Source organism: Oncorhynchus mykiss, chromosome 5 (genome assembly GCF_013265735.2).
Source record: "Oncorhynchus mykiss isolate Arlee chromosome 5, USDA_OmykA_1.1, whole genome shotgun sequence".
NCBI classification, from domain to species: Eukaryota; Metazoa; Chordata; class Actinopteri; order Salmoniformes; family Salmonidae; genus Oncorhynchus; species Oncorhynchus mykiss.
Genome location: NC_048569.1, coordinates 37604749 through 37617090, shown reverse-complemented (window position 1 = coordinate 37617090; position 12342 = coordinate 37604749). Strand labels below are relative to the sequence as shown.

The following is a 12342-nucleotide window of genomic DNA, read 5'->3' as shown; positions in this document are numbered from 1 at the left end:
TTGCTTGCCAGAGACAGATTGTGTCTGCCCTGCCTGTTATCACAGCAATGTCTGAAGGCTAGAATCACTTCTGGAATGGAGAGATACCAAGGTCTCTAGACTCTAGAGAGCAACACAGAAATAAAACATCAGATACTATTCAAATCATAGGAAAATATTTGAACTTTGTATCTTTTTCTCCTTCAACACAACTTGGCAAAACATTGGCAATGACTGCTTATGTTCCTTTTTAGAAGTGGAGCCATCATATCATGTCCTTTCCAAATTGCATGAATGTCTTAGGTTATGTAAATTTCCGTGTGAGACATCCTATGTTAATTTTGACCTCAAGGGGGCATCATAAGCCACAGATGATAATGTCACATGCATCCTACCATTGTCACTTTTGCGTGAATGGTTGGGCGAATTATAATTTGCAGTCTCATGGTTTGCACAGTCTATAGACTGCTTTTAATTGTCATAGTTATTGGCTAGCCGGAGCATCCTAAATGCATGTAAAAGAAAGTTCGATGTTCCTAACAGGCTGGACATTTTTGTGGAATGAGCTAACATTTAGGGTCAGAAAATCATGTGTTATGGGAGATTTAATCTATTAACCAACTAATTGGTTCCATTGACCAGTTGCATAAGCAGGCTTATTTTAACTTTCAAACTTACATAACAATCTCTACTAAGTGGCTAGGCACCTGGTACACACATGTATCAACAAAAGACAACAGGAGGGAAAGACTAGAAACATCTGTGTATGTGTAACTCATTGTTATCTCATTCATTATGCCAACTCCAGATGATCAGGTTGGACACCTCAAGTTGGACACTGAGGTTGGACCCCTCTGTAATGCTTCAGTGCTGTTAATGTAACCAATGTGAAATGGCTAGCTAGTTAGCGGTGGTGCGCACTAATAGCGTTTCAATCGGTGACATCACTCGCTCTGAGACCTTGAAGTAGTTGTTTCTCTTGCTCTGCAAGGGCCGTGGCTTTTGTGGAGCGATGGGTAACGATGCTTTGAGGTTGACTGTTGACTGTTGTCTGTGTGCAGAGGGTCCCTGGTTCGAGGAGAGGGACGGAAGATAAACTGTTACATTAATGTTACTGTATTACAGAATGTTTTTTTCATTCACGGGACAGGTAACATGAATCCTGCAACAGAAAACCAAAAAAAAACATTGCATGCTTTACACATCAATGTGAAAACAACTACATACAGACCTTCATTTGTTCATTTTTCATTTATTGTTCACCTTTTCATTAATTAAACAACTTCTTATGGCTAGCGGAACCCCTCGACAACATTCCGCTGGAAAGGCAGAGCACGAATTTAAAAAATATTTTTTAGAGCTATGTAACTTTCATACATTAACAAGTGCAATACACCAAATGAAACATAAACTTCTTGTTAATCTACCCATTGTGTCCGAATTCAAAAAGGCTTTACAGCGAGAGCACAACATATGATTATGTTAGGTCAGAGCCTAGTCACAAAAACACACAGCCATTTTCCAGCCATAGAGAGGAGTCACAAAAAGCATAAATAGAGATCAAATGAATCACTAACCTTAGATGATCTTCATCAGATGACGCTTATAGGACTTCATGTTACACAATACATGTATGTTTTGTTCGATAAAGTGTATATTTATATAAAAAAATCTCAGTTTACATTGGCGCATTACGTTCAGTAATGTTTTGCTTCCAAAACATCCGGTGATTTTGCAGAGCCACATCAATTTACAGAAATAGTCATCATAAACTTTAATATTTTTTATTTATTTTTATTTTACCTTTATTTAACCAGGTAGGCAAGTTGAGAACAAGTTCTCATTTACAATTGCGACCTGGCCAAGATAAAGCAAAGCAGTTCGACAGATACAACAACACAGAGTTACACATGGAGTAAAACAAACATACAGTCAATAATACAGTATAAACAAGTCTATATACAATGTGAGCAAATGAGGTGAGAAGGGAGGTAAAGGCAAAAAAGGCCATGGTGGCAAGGTAAATACAATATAGCAAGTAAAACACTGGAATGGTAGTTTTGCAATGGAAGAATGTGCAAAGTAGAAATAAAAATAATGGAGTGCAAAGGAGCAAAATAAATAAAGCAATTAAATACAGTTGGGAAAGAGGTAGTTGTTTGGGCTAAATTATAGGTGGGCTATGTACAGGTGCAGTAATCTGTGAGCTGCTCTGACAGTTGGTGCTTAAAGCTAGTGAGGGAGATAAGTGTTTCCAGTTTCAGAGATTTTTGTAGTTCGTTCCAGTCATTGGGAGCAGAGAACTGGAAAGAGAGGCGGCCAAAGAAAGAATTGGTTTTGGGGGTGACTAGAGAGATATACCTGCTGGAGCGTGTGCTACAGGTGGGAGATGCTATGGTGACCAGCGAGCTGAGATAAGGGGGGACTTTACCTAGCAGGGTCTTGTAGATGACATGGAGCCAGTGGGTTTGGCGACGAGTATGAAGCGAGGGCCAGCCAACGAGAGCGTACAGGTCGCAATATAAGATACAAGTGTTATGCACAGAATTAGAGATATACTTCTCCTTAATGCAACCGCTGTGTCAGATTTCAAAAAAACTTTACGGAAAAGGCAAACCATGCAATAATCTGAGTACAGCGCTCAGACAACAAATTAAGCCATACAGATATCCGCTATGTTGGAGTCAACAGAAGTCAGAAATAGCATTATAAATATTCACTTACCTTTGATGAGCTTCATCGGAATGCACTCCCAGGAATCCCAGTTCCACAATACATTTTGATTTGTTCGATAAAGTCCATAATTTATGTCCAAATACCTCCTTTTTGTTTGCACGTTTAGCCCAGTAATCCAAATGCTCAATGCGCGATCGCTTAGTTCAGACGAAAAGTCAACAAAATTATATTACAGTTCGTAGAAACATGTCAAACGAAGTATAGAATCAATCTTTAGGATGTTTTTAACATAAATCTACAATAATTTTCAAACCGGAGAATTCCTTTGTCTTCAGAAATGCAATGGAACTCAAGCTAACTCTCACGTGAACGCACATGACCAGCTCGTGGCACTCTGACAGACCACGGACTCAATCCCCTCTCATTCCCCCCTCCTTCACAGTAGAAGCATTAAAAAAGGTTCTAAAGACTGTTGACATCTAGTGGAAGCCTTAGGAAGTGCAATTTGACCCCATAAACACTGTATATTCGATAGGCAAAGAGTTGAAAAATTACAAACCTCAGATTTCCCACTTCCTGGTTGGATTTTTCTCAGGTTTTTGCCTGCCATATGAGTTCTGTTATACTCACAGACATCATTCAAACAGTTTTAGAAACTTCAGTGTTGTCTATCCAGATCTACCAATAATATGCATATATTAGCAACTGGAACTGAGTAACAGGCAGTTTACTCTGGGCATGCTTTTCATCCAAACGTGAAAATGCTGCCCCCTATCCCAAACATTAAATAGTTTGGTGATACAGTATCTGAACGGCATATTATTTGATAATCTACATTAACATCTGATTTCAGATACACACAGATATGACAGTTGAGGCAACAACAACTGAACTGAAATTATAACTCAACAAAACACTGCTTATCATTTGACAAAGCATGAGCTCCATCTTCTCATCAATACCCTAAAAGATTAGACATTTCCCTTTCTAAAAAAAGTTTATTTGCATTAAGATAACATGTTGATAGACCTTCTCTCAAACTATTATCAGCGACAAACATTGCAAAACTCAGGAATAACATGCACAGGACTTTTCTCATTGGCATGATTTATTCCTTAAGCAAATTGGAGAACATCTGAATAAGACTCTGTCATTATATCATACTACCTAAAACACATGGTTTTCAGACACATACGAACACGTGAACAAATCACATGACCAGAGAATCTTGTTTCTCATGGTCTGAAAGTCCTTTTAGGTGCCTTTTGGCAAAGTCCAAGCGAGCTGTCATGTGCCTTTTACTGAGGAGTGGCTTCCTCTTGTTCAGTTTGGCTGGGCAGCCAGCTGGTGGTTCCAAACCTATTCCATTTAATTATGATGGAGGCCACTGTGCTTCGACACAATCCTGTCTCTGAGCTTTAAGGACAATCCCTTCAACCTCATGGCTTGGTTTTTGCTCTGACATGCACTGTCAACTGTTGGACCGTACATAGACAGGTGTGTGTCTTTCAAAATCATGTCCAATCAATTGAATTCACCACACATGGAATCCAATCAAGTTGTAGAAACATCTCAAGGATGATCAATGGAAACAGGATGTGCCTGAGCTCAATTTCGAGTCTCACAGCAAAGGGTCTGAATACTTATGTAAATAAGGTATTTGTGTATTTTGTATAAATTGGCAAACATGTCTAAAAAACTGTTTTTTGCTTTGCCATTATGGAGTACTGTGTGTAGATTGATGTGAAAAATGTAATCAGTTTTATAATTTTTTTATTTTATTTTTTAATAACTTTATTTAACCAGGTAGGCCAGTTGAGAACAGGTTCTCATTTACTACTGCGACCTGGCCAAGATAAAGCAAAGTAGTGCAACAAAAACAACGACACAGAGTTACACATGGGATAAACAATCATACAGTCAATAACACAATAGAAAAATCGGTATACAGTGTGTGCAAATGAAGTAAGGAGGTAAGGCAATAAATAGGCTATAGTGGCGAAGTAATTACAATTTAGCAATTAACACTGGAGTAACAGATGAGGATGTGCAAGTAGAAATAATAATTGAGTAATTGTCTCTGGCCCCCTCCCAGTTAGGGGGAGTGATGAGCTCTACAGCAGAGTCTCACAACTCAATCGCTGGTTGAAAACTGTTTTCTGCCCCTCCCAAAAGATAGAATTTGTAGATAATTGGCCCTCTTTCTGGGACTCACCCACAAACAGGACCAAGCCTGACCTGCTGAGGAGTGACGGACTCCATCCTAGCTGGAGGGGTGCTCTCATTTTATCTACCAACATAGACAGGGCTCTAACTCCTCTAGCTCCACAATGAAATAGGGTGCAGGCCAGGCAGCAGGCTGTTAGCCAGCCTGCCAGCATAGTGGAGTCTGCCACTAGCACAGTCAGTGTAGTCAGCTCAGCTATCACCCTTGAGACCGTGTCTGTGCCTCGACCTAGGTTGGGCAAAACTAAACATGGCGGTGTTCGCCTTAGCAATCTCACTGGAATAAAGACCTCCTCCATTCCTGTCATTATTAAAAGAGATCATGATACCTCACATCTCAAAATAGGGCTACTTAATGTTAGATCCCTTACTTCAAAGGCAATTATAGTCAATGAACTAATCACTGATCATAATCTTGATGTGATTGGCCTGACTGAAACATGGCTTAAGCCTGATGAATTTACTGTGTTAAATGAGGCCTCACCTCCTGGCTACACTAGTGACCATATCCCCCGTGCATCCCGCAAAGGCGGAGGTGTTGCTAACATTTACGATAGCAAATTTCAATTTACAAAAAAAAAAATGACATTTTCGTCTTTTGAGCTTCTAGTCATGAAATCTATGCATCCTACTCAATCACTTTTTATAGCTACTGTTTACAGGCCTCCTGGGCCATATACAGCGTTCCTCACTGAGTTCCCTGAATTCCTATCGGACCTTGTAGTCATAGCGGATAATATTCTAATCTTTGGTGACGTTAATATTCACATGGAAAAGTCCACAGACCCACTCCAAAAGGCTTTCGGAGCCATCATCGACTCAGTGGGTTTTGTCCAACATGTCTCTGGACCCACTCACTGTCACAGTCATACGCTGGACCTAGTTTTGTCCCATGGAATAAATGTTGTGGATCTTAATGTTTTTCCTCATAATCCTGGACTATCAGACCACCATTTTATTACGTTTGCAATTGCAACAAATAATCTGCTCAGACCCCAACCAAGGATCATCAAAAGTCGTGCTATAAATTCACAGACAACACAAAGATTCCTTGATGTCCTTCCAGATTCCCTCTGTCTACCCAAGGACGCCAGAGGACAAAAATCAGTTAACCACCTAACTGAGGAACTCAACTTAACCTTGCGCAATACCCTAGATGCAGTTGCACCCCTAAAAACTAAAAACATTTCTCATAAGAAACTAGCTCCTTGGTACACAGAAAATACCCGAGCTCTGAAGCAAGCTTCCAGAAAATTGGAACGGAAATGGCGCCACACCAAACTGGAAGTCTTCCGACTAGCTTGGAAAGACAGTACTGTGCAGTACCGAAGAGCCCTTACTGCTGCTCGATCATCCTATTTTTCTAACTTAATTGAGGAAAATAAGAACAATCCGAAATTCCTTTTTGATACTGTCGCAAAGCTAACTAAAAAGCAGCATTCCCCAAGAGAGGATGACTTTCACTTTAGCAGTGATAAATTCATGAACTTCTTTGAGGAAAAGATTATGATTATTAGAAAGCAAATTACGGACTCCTCCTTAAATCTGCGTATTCCTTCAAAGCTCAGTTGTCCTGAGTCTGCACAACTCTGCCAGGACCTAGGATCAAGAGAGACGCTCAAGTGTTTTAGTACTATATCTCTTGACACAATGATGAAAATAATCATGGCCTCTAAACCTTCAAGCTGCATACTGGACCCTATTCCAACTAAACTACTGAAAGAGCTGCTTCCTGTGCTTGGCCCTCCTATGTTGAACATAATAAACGGCTCTCTATCCACCGGATGTGTACCAAACTCACTAAAAGTGGCAGTAATAAAGCCTCTCTTGAAAAAGCCAAACCTTGACCCAGAAAATATAAAAAACTATCGGCCTATATCGAATCTTCCATTCCTCTCAAAAATTTTAGAAAAGGCTGTTGCGCAACAACTCACTGCCTTCCTGAAGACAAACAATGTATACGAAATGCTTCAGTCTGGTTTTAGACCCCATCATAGCACTGAGACAGCACTTGTGAAGGTGGTAAATGACATTTTAATGGCATCGGACCGAGGCTCTGCATCTGTCCTCGTGCTCCTAGACCTTAGTGCTGCTTTTGATACCATCGATCACCACATTCTTTTGGAGAGATTGGAAACCCAAATTGGTCTACACGGACAAGTTCTGGCCTGGTTTAGATCTTATCTGTCGGAAAGATATCAGTTTGTCTCTGTGAATGGTTTGTCCTCTGACAAATCAACTGTAAATTTCGGTGTTCCTCAAGGTTCCGTTTTAGGACCACTATTGTTTTCACTATATATTTTACCTCTTGGGGATGTTATTCGAAAACATAATGTTAACTTTCACTGCTATGCGGATGACACACAGCTGTACATTTCAATTAAACATGGTGAAGCCCCAAAATTGCCCTTGCTAGAAGAATGTGTTTCAGACATAAGGAAGTGGATGGCTGCAAACTTTCTACTTTTAAACTCGGACAAAACAGAGATGCTTGTTCTAGGTCCCAAGAAACAAAGAGATCTTCTGTTGAATCTGACAATTAATCTTAATGGTTGTACAGTCGTCTCAAATAAAACTGTGAAGGACCTCGGCGTTACTCTGGACCCTGATCTCTCTTTTGAAGAACATATCAAGACCATTTCAAGGACAGCATTTTTCCATCTACGTAACATTGCAAAAATCAGAAACTTTCTGTCCAAAAATGATGCAGAAAAATTAATCCATGCTTTTGTCACTTCCAGGTTAGACTGCAATGCTCTACTTTCCGGCTACCCGGATAAAGCACTAAATAAACTTGATCATATTACTCCAGTGCTAGCCTCTCTACACTGGCTTCCTGTCAAAGCAAGGGCTGATTTCAAGGTTTTACTGCTAACCTACAAAGCATTACATGGGCTTGCTCCTACCTATCTCTCTGATTTGGTCCTGCCGTACATACCTACACGTACGCTACGGTCACAAGACGCAGGCCTCCTAATTGTCCCTAGAATTTTTAAGCAAACAGCTGGAGGCAGGGCTTTTTCCTATAGAGCTCCATTTTTATGGAACGGTCTGCCTACCCATGTCAGAGACGCAAACTCGGTCTCAACCTTTAAGTCTCTACTGAAGACTCATCTCTTCAGTGGGTCATATGATTGAGTGTAGTCTGGCCCAGGAGTGGGAGGGTGAACGGAAAGGCTCTGGAGCAACGAACCGCCCTTGCTGTCTCTGCCTGGCCGGTTCCCCTCTTTCCACTGGGATTCTCTGCCTCTAGCCCTATTACAGGGGCTGAGTCACTGGCTTTACTGGGGCTCTCTCATGCCGTCCCGGGAGGGGGTGCGTCACCTGAGTGGGTTGAGTCACTGATGTGGTCATCCTGTCTGGGTTGGCGCCCCCCCCCCTTGGGTTGTGCCGTGGCGGAGGTCTTTGTGGGCTATACTCAGCCTTGTCTCAGGATGGTAAGTTGGTGGTTGAAGATATCCCTCTAGTGGTGTGGGGGCTGTGCTTTGGCAAAGTGGGTGGGGTTATATCCTTCCTGTTTGGCCCTGTCCGGGGGTGTCCTCGGAGTGGGCCACAGTGTCTCCTGACCCCTCCTGTCTCAGCCTCCAGTATTTATGCTGCAGTAGTTTATGTGTCGGGGGGCTAGGGTCAGTTTGTTATATCTGAAGTACTTCTCCTGTCCTATTCGGTGTCCTGTGTGAATCTAAGTGTGCGTTCTCTAATTCTCTCCTTCTCTCTTTCTCTCTCTCGGAGGACCTGAGCCCTAGGACCATGCCCCAGGACTACCTGACATGATGACTCCTTGCTGTCCCCAGTCCACCTGGCTGTGCTGCTGCTCCAGTTTCAACTGTTCTGCCTTATTATTATTCGACCATGCTGGTCATTTATGAACATTTGAACATCTTGGCCATGTTCTGTTATAATCTCCACCCGGCACAGCCAGAAGAGGACTGGCCACCCCACATAGCCTGGTTCCTCTCTAGGTTTCTTCCTAGGTTTTGGCCTTTCTAGGGAGTTTTTCCTAGCCACCGTGCTTCTACACCTGCATTGCTTGCTGTTTGGGGTTTTAGGCTGGGTTTCTGTACAGCACTTTGAGATATCAGCTGATGTACGAAGGGCTATATAAATAAATTTGATTTGATTTGAAATACCAGTGTGCAAAAAAGAACAGAAAAACAAAAACAAATATGGGATGAGGTAGGTAGTTGGTTGGATAGGCTATTTACAGATGGGATGTGTACAGCTGCAGCGATCGGTAAGCTGCTCTGACAGCTGATGCTTAAAGTTAGAGAGGGAGATATAAGCCTCCAACTTCAGTGATTTTTGCAATTTGTTCCCGTCATTGGCAGCAGAGAACTGGAAGGAAAGGCGGCCAAAGGAGGTGTTGGCTTTGGGGATGACCAGTGAAATATAGCTGCTGGAGCACGTGCTACAGGTGGGTGTTGCTATGGTGACCAGTGAGCTGAGATAAGGCGGAGCTTTACCTAGCAAAGACTTATAGATGACCTGGAGCCAGTGGGTTTGGCGACGAATATGTAGCGAGGACCAGCCAATGAGATCATACAGGTCGCAGTGGTGGGTAGTATATGGGGATCTGGTGACAAAACAGATGGTACTGTGATAGACTGCAGCCAATTTGTCAAGGATCGTCAAGGATCGGTAGGATAGTCAGTTTTACGAGGGCATGTTTGGCAGTATGAGTGAAGGAGGCCTTGTTGCGAAATAGGAAGCCGATTCTAGATTTCATTTTGGATTGGAGATGCTTGATGTGACTCTGGAAGGAGAGTTTATAGTCTAGCCAGATACCTAGGTATTTATAGTTGTAAACATATTCTAAGTCAGAACCGTTCAGAGAAGTGATGCTCGTCGGGCAGGTGCGTGCAGCGATCAGTTGAAGAGCATGCATTTTGTTTTACTAGCATTTAAGAGCAGTTGGAGGCCACGGAAGGAGCGTTGTATGGCATTGAAGGTCGTTTGGAGGTTTGTTAACAGTGTCCAAAGAAGGCCCAGATGTATACAGAATGGTGTCGTATGCGTAGAGGTGGATCAAAGAATCACCCGCAGCAAGATCGACATCATTGATAGAAACAGAGAAAAGAGTCAGCCCGAGAATTGAACCCTGTGGCACCCCCATAGAGACTGCCAGAGGTCGGGACAACAGGCCCTTCGATTTGACACACTGAACTCTATCTGAGAAGTAGTTGGTGAACCAGGCGAGGCAGTCATTAGAGAAACCAAGGCTGTTGAGTCTGCCGATAAGAATACAGTGATTGACAGTCGAAAGCCTTGGCCAGGTCGATGAAGATGGGGGCACAGTGCTGTCTTTTATTGATGGCGGTTATGATATCGTTTCAGACCTTGAAGGTTGCTGAGGTGCACCCATGACCAGCTCGGAAACTGGATTACACAGCGGAAACGGTACGGTGGGATTCAAAATTGTTGGTTAGGGTTAATCTCAGACGATATGAAAGAGAGGTTGAACAAACTAGCAATAGGGGTTGCAACAATGGTGGTGGATAATTTTAGGAAGAGATGGTCCAGATCGTCTAGCCCAGCTGATTTGGGCCAGTTGCTGCGGGGGGTGCAGAGCTGTTGGCCAGGGTTGGGGTAGCCAGGTGGAATGCATGGCCAGCCGTAGAGAAATGCTTATCGAAATTCTCGATTATCGTGGATTTAATCAGTGATGACAGTGTTTCCTAGCCTCAGTGCGGCGGGCAGCTGGGAGGAGGTGCTCTTATTCTCCATGGACTTTAGTGTCCCAAAACGTTTTGGAAATAGAATAAGGCTGTAACGTAACAAAATGTGGAAAAGGGGTCCGAGAATGCACTGTATCTGATGTAGTATACAATTTTCAGGGACCACTATTAACTTGTGTGCTCTACTTTCAGAACTACTGGCTAAAAATGATACATTTACGTAATTTGGCAGACACTCCTATCCAGAGCAACTTACAGTTGTGAGTGGAAACATTTGTCATACTTGTCCTCCGTAGGAATCAAACCCACAACCCTGGCGTTGCAAGCGCCATGCTCTACCAACTGAGCCACACAGGACCATGTACATACTGTAAGTACCAGAGAATCTCTAAACAGGCAACTCTATTTTGACAAAACTGTTTCTGAACATGAAATGAAACAAAGACAATGGACACATTAAAGAGGAGCCTAAATAAATCCAGACAAAATCTATAGTCAAATACAGTTTAATACAACCACTCAATAAGTTATTTACAGAAAAAATACCACCGAATACAGTGCCTTGCAAAAGTATTCACCCCCTAGGCATTTTTTCTATTTTGTTGCATTACAACCTGTGATCTAAATTGATTTTTATTTGGATTTCATGTAATGGACATACACAAAATAGCATTTAAAAAAAAATGTTTTTTTAAATAAAAAAAAATAAAAAACACATTAAAAATGGAAAAGTGGTGCATGCATATGTATTCACCCCCTTTGCTATAAAGACCCTAAATAAGATCTGGTGCAACCAATTACCTTCAGAAGTAACATAATTTAAATAAAGTCCACCTGTGTGCAAGCTAAGTGTCACATGATCTCAGTATATATATATATATATATATATATATATATATATATATATATATATATATATACACATACACACCTGTTTTGAAAGGCCCCAGAGTCTGCAACACCACTAAGCAAGCACCATGAAGACCAAGGAGCTCTCCAAACAGGTCAGGGACAAAGTCATAGAGAAGTACAGATCAGGGTTGAGTTATAAAAAGATATCCAAAACTTTGAACATCCCACGGAGCACCATTAAATCCATTATAAAAAAATTGAAAGAATATGGCGCCACAACAAACCTGCCAAGAGAGGGCCGCCCACCAAAAATCCAAGCAAGGAGGGCATTAATCAGAGAGGCAAAAAAGAGACCAAAGATAACACTGAAGGAGCTGCAAAGCTCCACAGCTGAGATTAGAGTATCTGTCCATAGGACCACTTTAAGCCGTACACTCCACGGAGCTGGGCTTTACAGAAGAGTGTCCAGAAAAGCCATTGCTTGAAGAAAAAAAATAAGAAAACAGGTTTGGTGTTCGCCAAAAGGCACGTGGGAGACTCCACAAACAAATATAAGGTACTCTGGTTAGATGAGACTAAAATTTAGCTTTTTGGTCATCAAGGAAAACACTATGTCTGAATCAAACCCAACACCTCATCGCCCCGAGAACACCATCCCCACAGTGAAGCATGGTGGTGGCAGCATCATGATGTGTTTTTTTTCTCCATCAGTAGGAATGGGAAATTGGTCAGAATTGAAGAATGGATGGCGCTAAATACAGGGAAATTCTTAAGGGAAACCTGTTTCAGTCTTCAAGAGATTTGAGACTGGGACATAGGTTCACCTTCCAGCAGGACAATGACCCTAAGCATACCGATAAAGCAACACTTAGTGGTTTAAAGGGAAACATTTAAATGTCTTGGAATGGCCTAGTCAAAGCCCAGACCTCAATCC

At 41.9% G+C, this 12342-nt stretch overlaps 1 non-coding gene across 1 annotated transcript; it reads right to left on the bottom strand.

The window, feature by feature from the left end:
* Positions 1-10840: 10840 nt before the first annotated feature.
* trnaa-ugc lies at positions 10841-10914 on the bottom strand. Its single transcript has one exon. It is a non-coding gene; the product is annotated as a tRNA-Ala (tRNA).
* Positions 10915-12342: the final 1428 nt, after the last annotated feature.